Consider the following 11,214-nt stretch of genomic DNA (forward strand, 5'->3'; position numbering starts at 1 on the left):
GATAGGGTCCGGTTAGCCCTGCCGACCGTGACCTTGCATTGTCGGCCCGTGTTCATTTTGGACTCAATGATGACTCCAAGATCCCTTTCTGCCTCCATGCTCTCAAGAAGGGAGTTTCCCATCTTATAAGTGTGCTGCTGGTTACTACTGCCCAAGTGCAGCACCCTGCACTTGTCAGTATTGAAACGCATCCTGTTTTTGTTAGTCCACCCCTGCGACCTATCCAGGTCTTTCTGCAGTCTTTCCCTCCCTGCTAGCATGCCCACCTCACCCCAAATTTTGGTATCATCAGCAAATTTGAACAGGTTGCTTTTCACCCCGTCGTCCAAATCGCTGATAAAGAAATTGAACAGTGCGGGCCCAAGAACCGAGCCCTGGGGGACTCCGCTGCCCACTTCCCCCCAGGTCAAATATGACCCATCCACCACCACCCTCTGAGTACGACCCTTCAGCCAATTTGCAATCCACTTAACTTAAACCAGTTCATGCGTAATTTCTGTCCTTAGCCCTAAACTCCTGTATCTACCACTACAATCTACATGGAGCCTGGGTGGGTGACAAACTCTTAGGTGTGGGCTCTGCTCCACAAATGCTGGGCACTGACACCAGCCCAGCCTTCTGTTCATAATGTCACTTGCTCAGGCTGAGCTCTGTGCCTTAACGTGTCCTCATAGCGTCTGCTGTTTCCTCCCTCATCCATTATCGCAGGCACAACAGGGAGCTCTGTGCCCATTGCTGCTGCCATGCCATTTGTGACAGAAGCTGTTTTTGCACCTCTCCCTCCAACAAAGTTGCCACCTAGGGCTTCTGTCCCCCTCACCTCCCTTCCCCTTGACCCCCATCAGTTATGCTAAATCCTTTATCCTTTCTTATTTTCCTTTCCTACCCACCTTCCCCTTCTTACTCCCCTCCTGTTCAAATCCCTGTCCTTTACATGCACCTTGCTCTGTTCTCCAGTATACACATGCAATTTAAATAACCTAAAAAAACATTTCCCACATCCCCAAATCCTACAGCCTTCTGCGTAACCCCTAGTAATCCCAGTATCATCTATTCTTTGTACCCCTCCACTTTTCTACCTCCTCCCTGTATTTTGCTTTCCCTTGTCCCAACTGGTGCTGTTAAAATCTGCATGGAAGAGACCAGAGGCCTCCACCCCAGATCCCAGTGCTTTGCTTTTTGTGCTTATATTTGCATACAGTGATTGAAGTGCTACCAGCTCAGAACTCTCCAGTCTTCTTCTCAGGAGGGAACATTTATTATGCAGGAAGGAATGAGGACACAAAATACCAGGCAGCTGTGAATCAAAATGCATAACTATTTGTCTTGCAGGACCATTGATGTTACAAAATAAGTAATGATAATAGTACTGTGTAAATGAACCTGGTTTATCACCACTAGTATAGGGTTTGGGTACAAGCTTGAGTGTCACCTGATTCGTACACATAAAACAAAATATGTATACATATAAAGCTGTAGAGGCAGCTCACAACTGTATGATGACAAAGTGATGCATAAAGAGAAAAAATATATATTTCCTGTCAATGCAGGAGCTGGGTAATGTAAGGGTTATAGGGACCAGAGCAAGCACCAATGAACAGCATGAACAATACCGTGTGGGAGAGAGCTACAAGATAACTGTGCCACGTTACTTCCCACAGCCAACCCCCAGATGGTCTTTCCAAGTAGTGAAAAACAGATGAAAAAAGGGAGTCAAGGGATCTTATACAGGAGGGCCAGTGAACAGAACAGTGAGAACAGAAGGGAATTTGAGATCCTTTTGCACAGTTAGTTTGGGAAGAAGAACATGGATAGAGTAAGGAACCAGAGGAAAGAATTTCATAGCTGCAGTGGGCTTGGAATCACAGGGTGAAAAGCTGAGTACATTAAAAAGTGCAGGCTGATGTGTATATGCAGTCATGCCCTCTTCTGGGCAGACTTCAGATCTGCTGAAAGATTTGTGGTGCAAGGCACTGACAGTGAGAAGACAAGCTATCCCTGTAAACCTTTTGTCATGGGAGAGCAAACAGGAGTTTCCTCTTCAACACAAGTGATGGAGTTCTGCCTCTTTTAGAGAAGGAGGGAATCTTTATTTCATTATGTGTGAGGTAGCTATCCAATTACCATGTATCACTGGAATACTTTATTACAGCATCAACCCATGTACACAGAGCTCCTGGTTCCAGAAAAAGCATCTTGCCATCTGATTCACTCGCCATGCAGTTCTCACGATCAGGGTGAGGTGTAACACAAGCTCATCCCCTGTGACAGGGCATCCAGTCTGCAAGACACCCAGAAGCAGGGGCACAGGTAATCCCCGGTGGTTCTTTCTTACCAACCCAACTCTACTGGAAGATGTGTCTTGTGCTGCTTGGTCCATGAGGAAGTCCACAGCCCCTGGGAGCTTTCCATTAAACAGTGTAGGCCTCAGTACTTTGCCACCATAAGTAAAAATGACTTACATATGTCTTCTTCCGGTTTATGTTTTTTGCTGGAGTTATCTAATTAATAATCAGTTTTTTGTACTCTGTTACAGCAGGGGTGGCCAACCTGCAGTGCACAGGCCACAAGTGTCATGGGCAGGTTCTGTGTGTGGCTCATGGCACATCAGAGATGGGCCAGTCAGTACACTGGCAGGTAGGGCAGAAGCAGAGCACCTGGTTCAACAGAGGAAGAGGATTGGAGTGTCACTCAGGGAGGTCATGGGGCTTACTTTGTGGTATTCCTGCCAAACCCTCAAAATTGCAACAGGCCTAGAAAACTCCCCCTTCTGCCCTCAGGCAGTCAGATCAGATGAAAAATTATCCCTTGGCATATGCTGCTTTGCCAACATGGCTTCCTGCAATCTGTTTCCCACTTTCCATCTCCACTTCCTTCATTGTTTTCTCTTCCCACTCCTGCCCATAGCTGTTTCCACCCTTTTTCCACTTCTCTGTTCCATGGCTACTTCTCTCTCTCAACTTTTCTGGGACTGATCTGTAGCCGCCACTAATGCCTGCTGGAGCTGTGCATATTTTGTATTATATTCTTAAGAAATCAAGCCTGAATTTCAAAAACTGAAGGCAGAGGTGTCCAAAAGCAATGGATGCTGGTGAAAACTTGCCTGCAAGTGACTATTCCATGGTTTCCAACCTGGAGGAGGGTTCAGAGAGGATGACAATGAAAAACAAAAAAGACAGAATTATTCTTGGAAGGGGGAAGTACAAAGAAGCTGGTCACTAATGCAGCCCTGTTTAGTTAACTAATGTCTCCAGAGTTCATTGCAAGTGATGTTAACTGAAGTAATTAGGCTAATAGTTAAAAAAGAACAAGAGTACCAAGGCATCTGTTCATTTGTCTTTGCTTTCTAAAATATAGATCATAACTGATGGGAAGCCTAGGGACAAGGAGCCTGATTTTCTGTTATCCTCTCGGTAGAGTCATTCACCTGAGTGGTAGACACTTGGCCTAATTAGGTAATGATTTGCACCTTGTATGAGTGCCCTGTTCTGCAGACCAGTGAAGAAGTAGACCCCGGGGAAAGAAGTAGGTTTATTCTGCTAACAAACTAGTGCCATTTCTCCTGCTTTTTTTGCATCTCCTCAGGGGAGATGAGGATGGTGAGGGGCCTGGAATCTATTACAGAAAGGGTAGGTAAGAGCTTCCACAACCCCTCTGGTACAGCCAACTGGTAAGGGGGTGGGGGGGCACATGCCCCCCTTGAGATTGGCATCTGATTCAGCACCGCTTAGGACAGGGCAGTTTCTTTTCCATGTTCAACAAGCTTTAGTTAAAGCGCCCCCATCGCCATTTTTCAGCGTGGGAATGCTGAGACATGTGATGCTCTGGGCACTTAAATTAGAGCATCTTTTGGAGCCACTCTAATTCTAGCGCCCCCCCCCACACACACACACACCTACCTCCTGGAGCATGTGTACAGAGACTAAATAAGCCTGGTTCTCTCAGCCGCTCCTTGTTGGCACTGGATTTAGGACCCAGAGGCCTTGTTCCCCCTCACTTCCAGTCACAAATTGTCTGCCACTGCCTGAGCAGGTGTCCTTGTCCAGACATACCTTGTCTCTTTCTGTGCCCCATGCTGCCTCTATTTTCCGGGGCACACAGGATCCCAAAGTATCTGTCTCACATTCCTCTCTCAAGTGTCTCTGAACTTTCTGAAGCTGCACTGCCTGGATAACACTATGCCTTGCCATAACCTGCACCTATAACCTTCACCTTACAGACTCCACAGAAGACTATAACCCTTTGCAAGGACCTTAGATTCCCAAGGGCCCTGTCCCTGTTCATTCACACAGTCTCCCCAGCAGAGAGAGCTGACTTTCTCTGCTCTCTAGTTTCCTATTGCAAACACAATTTGGTGGTTCTTACTTAATCCCAAGCAGACCACAGCACTTACCTGTGTCCACTACTTTGCCTGACCTAGGCAAACAACATCTCCTGCACAAAACTTACAAACCTACACAATTACCATACAGCTCTACCTTACTACAAGTTCTAGCTGAACTCTCTAAAAAGGGTTATTCTGTATCAACAAATTCCCTGATCTGTCAGGTTACTGCCCTCAAGTTCCAGTTCCAGGATTCCAGTCAGCCATTGCTGGCACTGGACCTGGTCCCCAGTTCCTGAGTCAGAGTCCCTAGCCCCACCTTGGGCACTAATTGTTGGCTCTGGATTTAGGATCCAGATTCTGGGGGTGGGAACAGCAGGGGTAACCCACCCTCAGACCAACCACGACCTTTCCATTTGATAATAGGCAAATTTATTGATACATAATGATAACAGAAAAGATGCAATACAAACAATCAAGCAATTCTATAGCTACCAATCCTAGGGCTGTCATCATAGTCAAAGTACACCTGGCCAGGATGCAGTCTCCACTCTGAGGCTCTCTCTCTAAGGTGTCAGCATTCTGGAGGCGGGATGCCGAGGCCCTCCTCCCCTCCCCGCCACCCCGGGGTGTATGATGGGCTGGTTGTATGCCCTCTGTCTATGGTGGCTTCAGGGACCCTTTCCGGGGTTGGGGATGGGGACCCCTCTCAGGGAGGAAAAGGAGGAGGAGGAAGGGACTGTTTGTTATTCTCAAGTCTCTGCTTTTGTATTCTCCTTCCCTCCTGATGACTCCTGATGATTCTTCATCCGTGGCTGTCGCTGGTTGGGTGTCTGTCTTTTTGTGGTCACACTGTCTACGTACTGTGTCATCAACACATTCCAAGCCATCACATACACACCTACTAATTTGGTCTTTCCAAGCCTTCTCCTAATTTGGTCTGGTCCACCAAAACTGGGACTCAGACCCCCTGCTCTGGGGCCTTGTAGCTGGTGTCACTTTATCTTGTGTTATGGGACAGTATGGTATATGCTCTCATTTCCCAGGCTGTTTTCTAAACTATGTGTCCTTGTTGTGTTAGACGACCTGTCTGCCTTGCAGGCTCTGATCTCATGTTATGGCATGCCCCCTCAATTCTCAGGCTATGTGTCCATCCATTGGCCTTGTTGTGTCAGGCAGCTCGTTTGCTTCCAAGGCTGTGAGAAACTTTGTGTGTGAGACCCAAGCTCCTTAGAAATCAGTTAACCCCTGCTGCCCATCTTAAACCATTTCAATGCTTACATTTATATCTATCAGCCAATTCCCCAAAAACAAACTTTTAAATACCATTTCTAAGCCCACCGTCCTCATTAGTTATGTCCCCCAGTCTCCTAACCGTTTTTGTTGCCCTCCACTGGACTCTCTTCAATTTCTCTACATCCTTTCTGCAGTGGGGGACCCAAAACTCCAGCCCCCATCATTTGTATCGCAAAGGAGGTCAGAAATATGTGCCCCATAAAATAAGCCAGAACCGGGCTTCTTCCTGATTCCATGTTCCCCCCAATGAGGCACGAGCTCTGTGTGGCCATACTGGCTATTCACTTCATCTAGGGCAAGATTTTCCGCTAAAAGTTGTGGGGCCTTGCCCCGTAATTGCTGTCAAATTTCACACACAGTCTGTACTGAAAAATGTGTCTGACAACATGAGGTATAAGAGAAAGTTGTATGCTCGCTAGCTCTCCTGTAGCAATATGAACTAAATCCAGCTTCTCCCTTTAATAAATACATGAATAAAGCTACCTAGGCTTAACCCTTCCTTGTCTCCATACAGAATAATGCTGTTTATGCAAATAAATCTTAAAATTCCATTATTAGACACAGCCATTTACAAGAAGAATTAGGAAAAGCAGTCCCCTGGCTCTTCAAACTATATTTCCCAGAATGCCCTTGGCTGAGGGTCAAGCATTGCCCCTTTTTCCTGTGCATAAAGGGTGCTTACATTGCCGGGTGTGCTTGGTGCAAACCCACAGCCAAGTTCCTGCTCTCAGTGGCCATCCCATAGCATCATCAGTCACATTCAGCACAATGTTGAGGTAGTTTCCCTGATGACCAGCAGGTAGTTTGGGTTACTGGAGACAGCAAGCTACCTCAGAAGACACTCCTTCGGTCAGTGGTTCCCAACCTTTTTTATACTGCGGATGGACAAACATATTTAAATTTAAATATAAATATTTAAATTAAATTTTTACATTGGGGAGGAGGGGTGTTGCTAAGATCAGGTTGTGGCACCACAGCCGCAGGCACCAGGGGACCCTGTAGGTGAGGGGGCTGTTCAGGTGGTAGCCCACGGGGACCCAGCTGGGACTGCCTGGGAAGAAGGGGCTCTGCTGCCTTCCCTAGGAGCAAGCAGCAGAGCCACCTCCCCGCCCTCTGCCCCAAGCATTTCCCCACCCACATCCCTTGACTCCCAGCCATAGGCAGGGCTGTCCAGCAAAAGAAGATGAACAGCCTTCCTCCCAAAAGACAAACACACCACCATGCCCTTAATATCTGTTTGTCTTGTTCCCAGGCTTTATCCATCTGTCTCTGACTTTGGCTCCCCAGTCCAATGGGGGAGAAGTAAGCAGGGCTTCTGAACCTGTGGCTCTAATGCCCCTCTCTCCTCTTTGTGCTGCATGTGGCACCATTGCAGCAGGGAAGGTGCCCTTTAACTCTGGGTTAATTTTTGATTGGGGTGCTTGAGGCTGGGCCCAGGAGATGGAATATAACAGTTACAGCTTTTGGGGCTTTAAAGCCCACTGGTATCCTAAAGCAGTAGTTCTCAACCTCTTTTGTACCCGGACCCATTTGAAAACAATGGCCAGTCCCAACCCAGTGCCCCTCACTCCCGACCCACTGCCCCCAGTGTGTGGGGCTGGGTGGGGTGTGTGTGGGGTTATGGGGGGGGGCCCAAGCAGCCCCTTGCAGGCTATAACTCTACCAGCCTATAAGGGGAAAGCCCCGGTTTTCCACATTTTTCTCCTCTAAAGGAGAATCCATTTTTAAAGTTTGTCGATCTATTGTTATAGTTTGTTTGCAACCCTTTCATGTATTCTTGCAATCCACTTTTGGATTGCAACCCACGGGTTAAGAAACATTGTACGAGAGTGAACTTCAGTAGCCTTATGGCCTGAAGGCCTTTCAGGATGTGGGAGGTGAGAGGAAATTTTGGTTTCTGTGGTCTATTCAATCTCAGACTTCTCTGCTGGAGGGTTGACAGTAAGCCTTAGGCCTCTGCAGGAAGTTTTGGGAAATAGGTGCATGTTCCCTGTGCAGGGAAATGCCCCCTCATTGCAGATAGACCACTAAGCAGCACTGATGGTAATAACCATATCTTGTACAGGGCTTTTTAACTGAAGATCTGCAAGTACTTCATAATACTCTTCAGTGTCATAACCCTGCTGGGGCCAGATTGGAGCTGTCCACAGAAACTAGTGGATGCTGTATTGGTTTTATTTCTAGCTAGTGAGGGCCATGGATTTGTATATGACTGAAAACACTAGTCTGATGATGAGGAGGGAACTTAACATAAAACAGGCAGTGACCACCAACTGAGAAAAGGAAAAAGTTTATTTGCATTTTATAAAATGGAACAGTTTTTCTTTCTGTTTGTGGAATACATAATTATAAATATCTATAAATATTCTGCTGTACCTGCAATCATTCAAATAAATAAATAAATATTGCAATATATTAAACAAAACAAAAAGAAGAATGCTTTCTTCAAAGCTGGTGATGGCCAGCACCTCCTTAGAAGAATGAACTCCAAAATGCCCTCCTAATTCTGCATGGTTACAAATAGATTTTTGATGCAAACACCATTCTACCTTTATTTCTGGCATAAGAACTAAAGATCCCCAACTATCAGGGGAGATTAAGTGAAACAACCTTTCTCCCCATCCTTCACACCACTTTGTGAGATGCTCAGGTCTAGCATGGTTCTGTAGTACTATAATGTTCCGTTAAACTCTGTGGGTGCTAGTATTGTACGGTAGTAGCATGCAGTATTGCAACTCTTCCTGAGCCTGTACACTCACAGGGGCAAATCTTTAGATGGTGTAAATTGTCCCAGCTCCTCTGACTTAAAGTCTTGGAGACCTTTAAAACCAGTGGGGCAAGAAATTTATACCAGCTGAACATGTGCCCTAGTAACTTCAGTAACATCACTTGCATCAGCCCTTAATTTTCACAATGAGCCCAATTCTCTTTTCATGTATGCTGGTATAAATCAGGAGTGACTCTCCTGAAGTGAATGGAATTGCACCGGCATGAGAACAGAATGGGGCCCTGTGTGATCTTTTTTGCAATATGCTTGTATTCTTAATGCCCAATTCTGACTCTAGCTTACATCACTTGTACAGAAAGCATGGCTTTCCATTAGGATATTTCAAGTCTTAATTCCACTTTTAAGAAGTCCAGAATATGCTCCATTGGGTAGACTTCCTTTTTTCTCTCAATATGATTCCAGTACAGAGTTCTCAGGGGCCAAAGGCCAAAAAAAGAAGAAGTGAATCAAGTGGAATGATTAAAAATATAATACATAAATAAAGTAATTTTCTGCCTATTGTATAGACAGCATAGTAGAGAGTCCTACTGAAACTTAACCTGTTAGTAAAAACAAAACAAAATTACCACTCTTTGACCCCATTTAGCTTTTTTTAAACAAAAACATCCTCCCTCATATACCAGTGTAAATCGAGAATTGCTCCCTGGGAAGACACTGTCATGACAGGAGAATCAGACCCAGTGTCTCTCCCAACTTAAACTGCAAATAGCCTCTGAACTGCTTTGCTGGCCCAGGCATCAAAACAGAGATGCCTTTCCCTATTTTAGGGAGAGAGAGCTATTGTAAAAGACAGTAGCAGGACAGTCAGCCCTCACCCCTTTAAATCTAGAAACATTTCATGCCAGGCAGTGGACACAGTGTGTCCAGTTCTGGTCCCAGTGTAACCCCATTGACCTTGCTGACATGACTTTAAATTGACAGTGGTATGAGTGGGATCAGATTCTGGCCTGCTGCCGCTTCTGTTATTGCTCTAGATGCCCCTATGCCTAATGCATAGTTATTCAGATGCCTCGGTGCTGTCTAAATACATTTAAATAAATAAATAAAGCATTCTGGTGAATCTGCATCTTGAGGGGGAAAATACACACACATTCAAAATAAAGAGATTATGTTAAACATCCATCACATTTGACTTTCCTGTAGAGCCTGCTTCTGATTTCTCCCCACTTCCAGTACATGTGTGGCATAGCTCCATAGATTGAAAACCCATGTAAGTGAGATCAGAATCAGGCATGAAAAAAAAGGACATGGTAAAACCATTAAATATACATACTGGGTCAGTACTCTTAGCTGGTCCAAATCAGTGTAGCTCTTTTGAAGTCAGTGGAGCTCTGTGGATTTCCTCCAGCTGCAGATTTAGAGAGAATGAGAAGTTCTGCTCCAAAGTTATCTTTGGGCAGAAACTCTTCCCCACAGTTATCTTTGGGCAGAAACTCTTCCAAAGCTAGGAAACCTATTTAGGATGCACAGCACCAACCAGGTTGCTGGTCAGAATCCACTCAGTGCAAGTGGTTACCAGTACTCCTCACACCTAGTTTCTTAAGCAATTGTAACAGCAGGAGAAGCATTAAAAAAGCAGGGCAAGGCTTAGAGTTAATGTTTCTATCATCTCCCTCTTTGTGTTTAAAGATAATGAGTTAGATTCATCCCTGGTAGAGCTCCACTGAAGTCAGTCATACTTAAATATTCCTGCAAGCAAAGCATAGTTTGTTTGACACCTGCCTCCATGTTCTGTGCAAAGGACCTGATTCCGCTACACTGAAGAACACGGGAGTAGGAGCCACTTGCTGCCACTCCTGCACTGAATCATTTGATCCAGGAAGAGACTGTTTTGCATAAGAGAACAGCACCTGGTGCATCCCAGGTACTTTCCCTTCAGGACAGCTAGCCAGTCTGAAGGTAAGGCTTCGCTGTCTTAAGGAGTTTGGATACAAAAAGAACTGTTTTGACCAGCATCTTGACCTAAAACCCTGTCTTTTTTTTGGAGTTTGGAATACATGTTTCAAATTGTCTTTCATATATGTTCCCTCTCCTGCTCTTAATTATTTTGAGACCAGTTGCTAAATTACCAAGTTAATCTTAAGAGTGTTTCTAGCTTTATCAGAAGCAGGAAGTACCAGAGAAGCTCATCACAAGAGAACCTTATTTGGGATCTTTTCCAATCCTGTTTTGCAGATCTATGGGAACAAATTAAAATTTAGAAAAGTATAAAAACTCCATCAGACCTCTCCTCTGTGGTTTGTCCATCCAGAATTTTCCATTTATCTGTTGGTGAAACTACATTTTAACTTTGGGCAGACCTCAAGAGAGAGGCTCAATTCTGATAAATGAGCTTATCTAGAGTGTTTACCAATCCATCTAGATTGAACCAGGCTGGAAATCACAGAAGGAGGTTTTTTTCCCAATACTTGCAGATCTTAAGATAAAAGTATAACTTATTGTAGGAAACAATGCTGTGTAGGGACAATACCATGTAGGGACTTCCCTGTACAACTCTGCAGCATGATATGGCCCTCTTGGACCTTCAAGGAAACAGCTGGGATAGAATTCAAGTCTTCCACTCCAGAAATACTCATCCTGACAGACTCTAGTTAGAGGAGTATCTCTATTACCAGTTAGAGCTGTGCAGGGCCTATGACATGCAACTGAGCAACTATGATTTTCTCCAATAGAGTTAAGTAGCATACATACCAAAAACACTAACCTGGTGGATACAGTTGTGTCATACCTGTTATTTTTTGGAACTTCTTGCTCCTCTATGGGTTGGAAATACTGCAAAAAAACTTTTCTTCATTTTATTTCCCTA

This window comes from Alligator sinensis, unplaced genomic scaffold (genome assembly GCF_000455745.1).
Source record: "Alligator sinensis unplaced genomic scaffold, ASM45574v1 scaffold177_1, whole genome shotgun sequence".
In the NCBI taxonomy this organism is placed as follows: domain Eukaryota; kingdom Metazoa; phylum Chordata; order Crocodylia; family Alligatoridae; genus Alligator; species Alligator sinensis.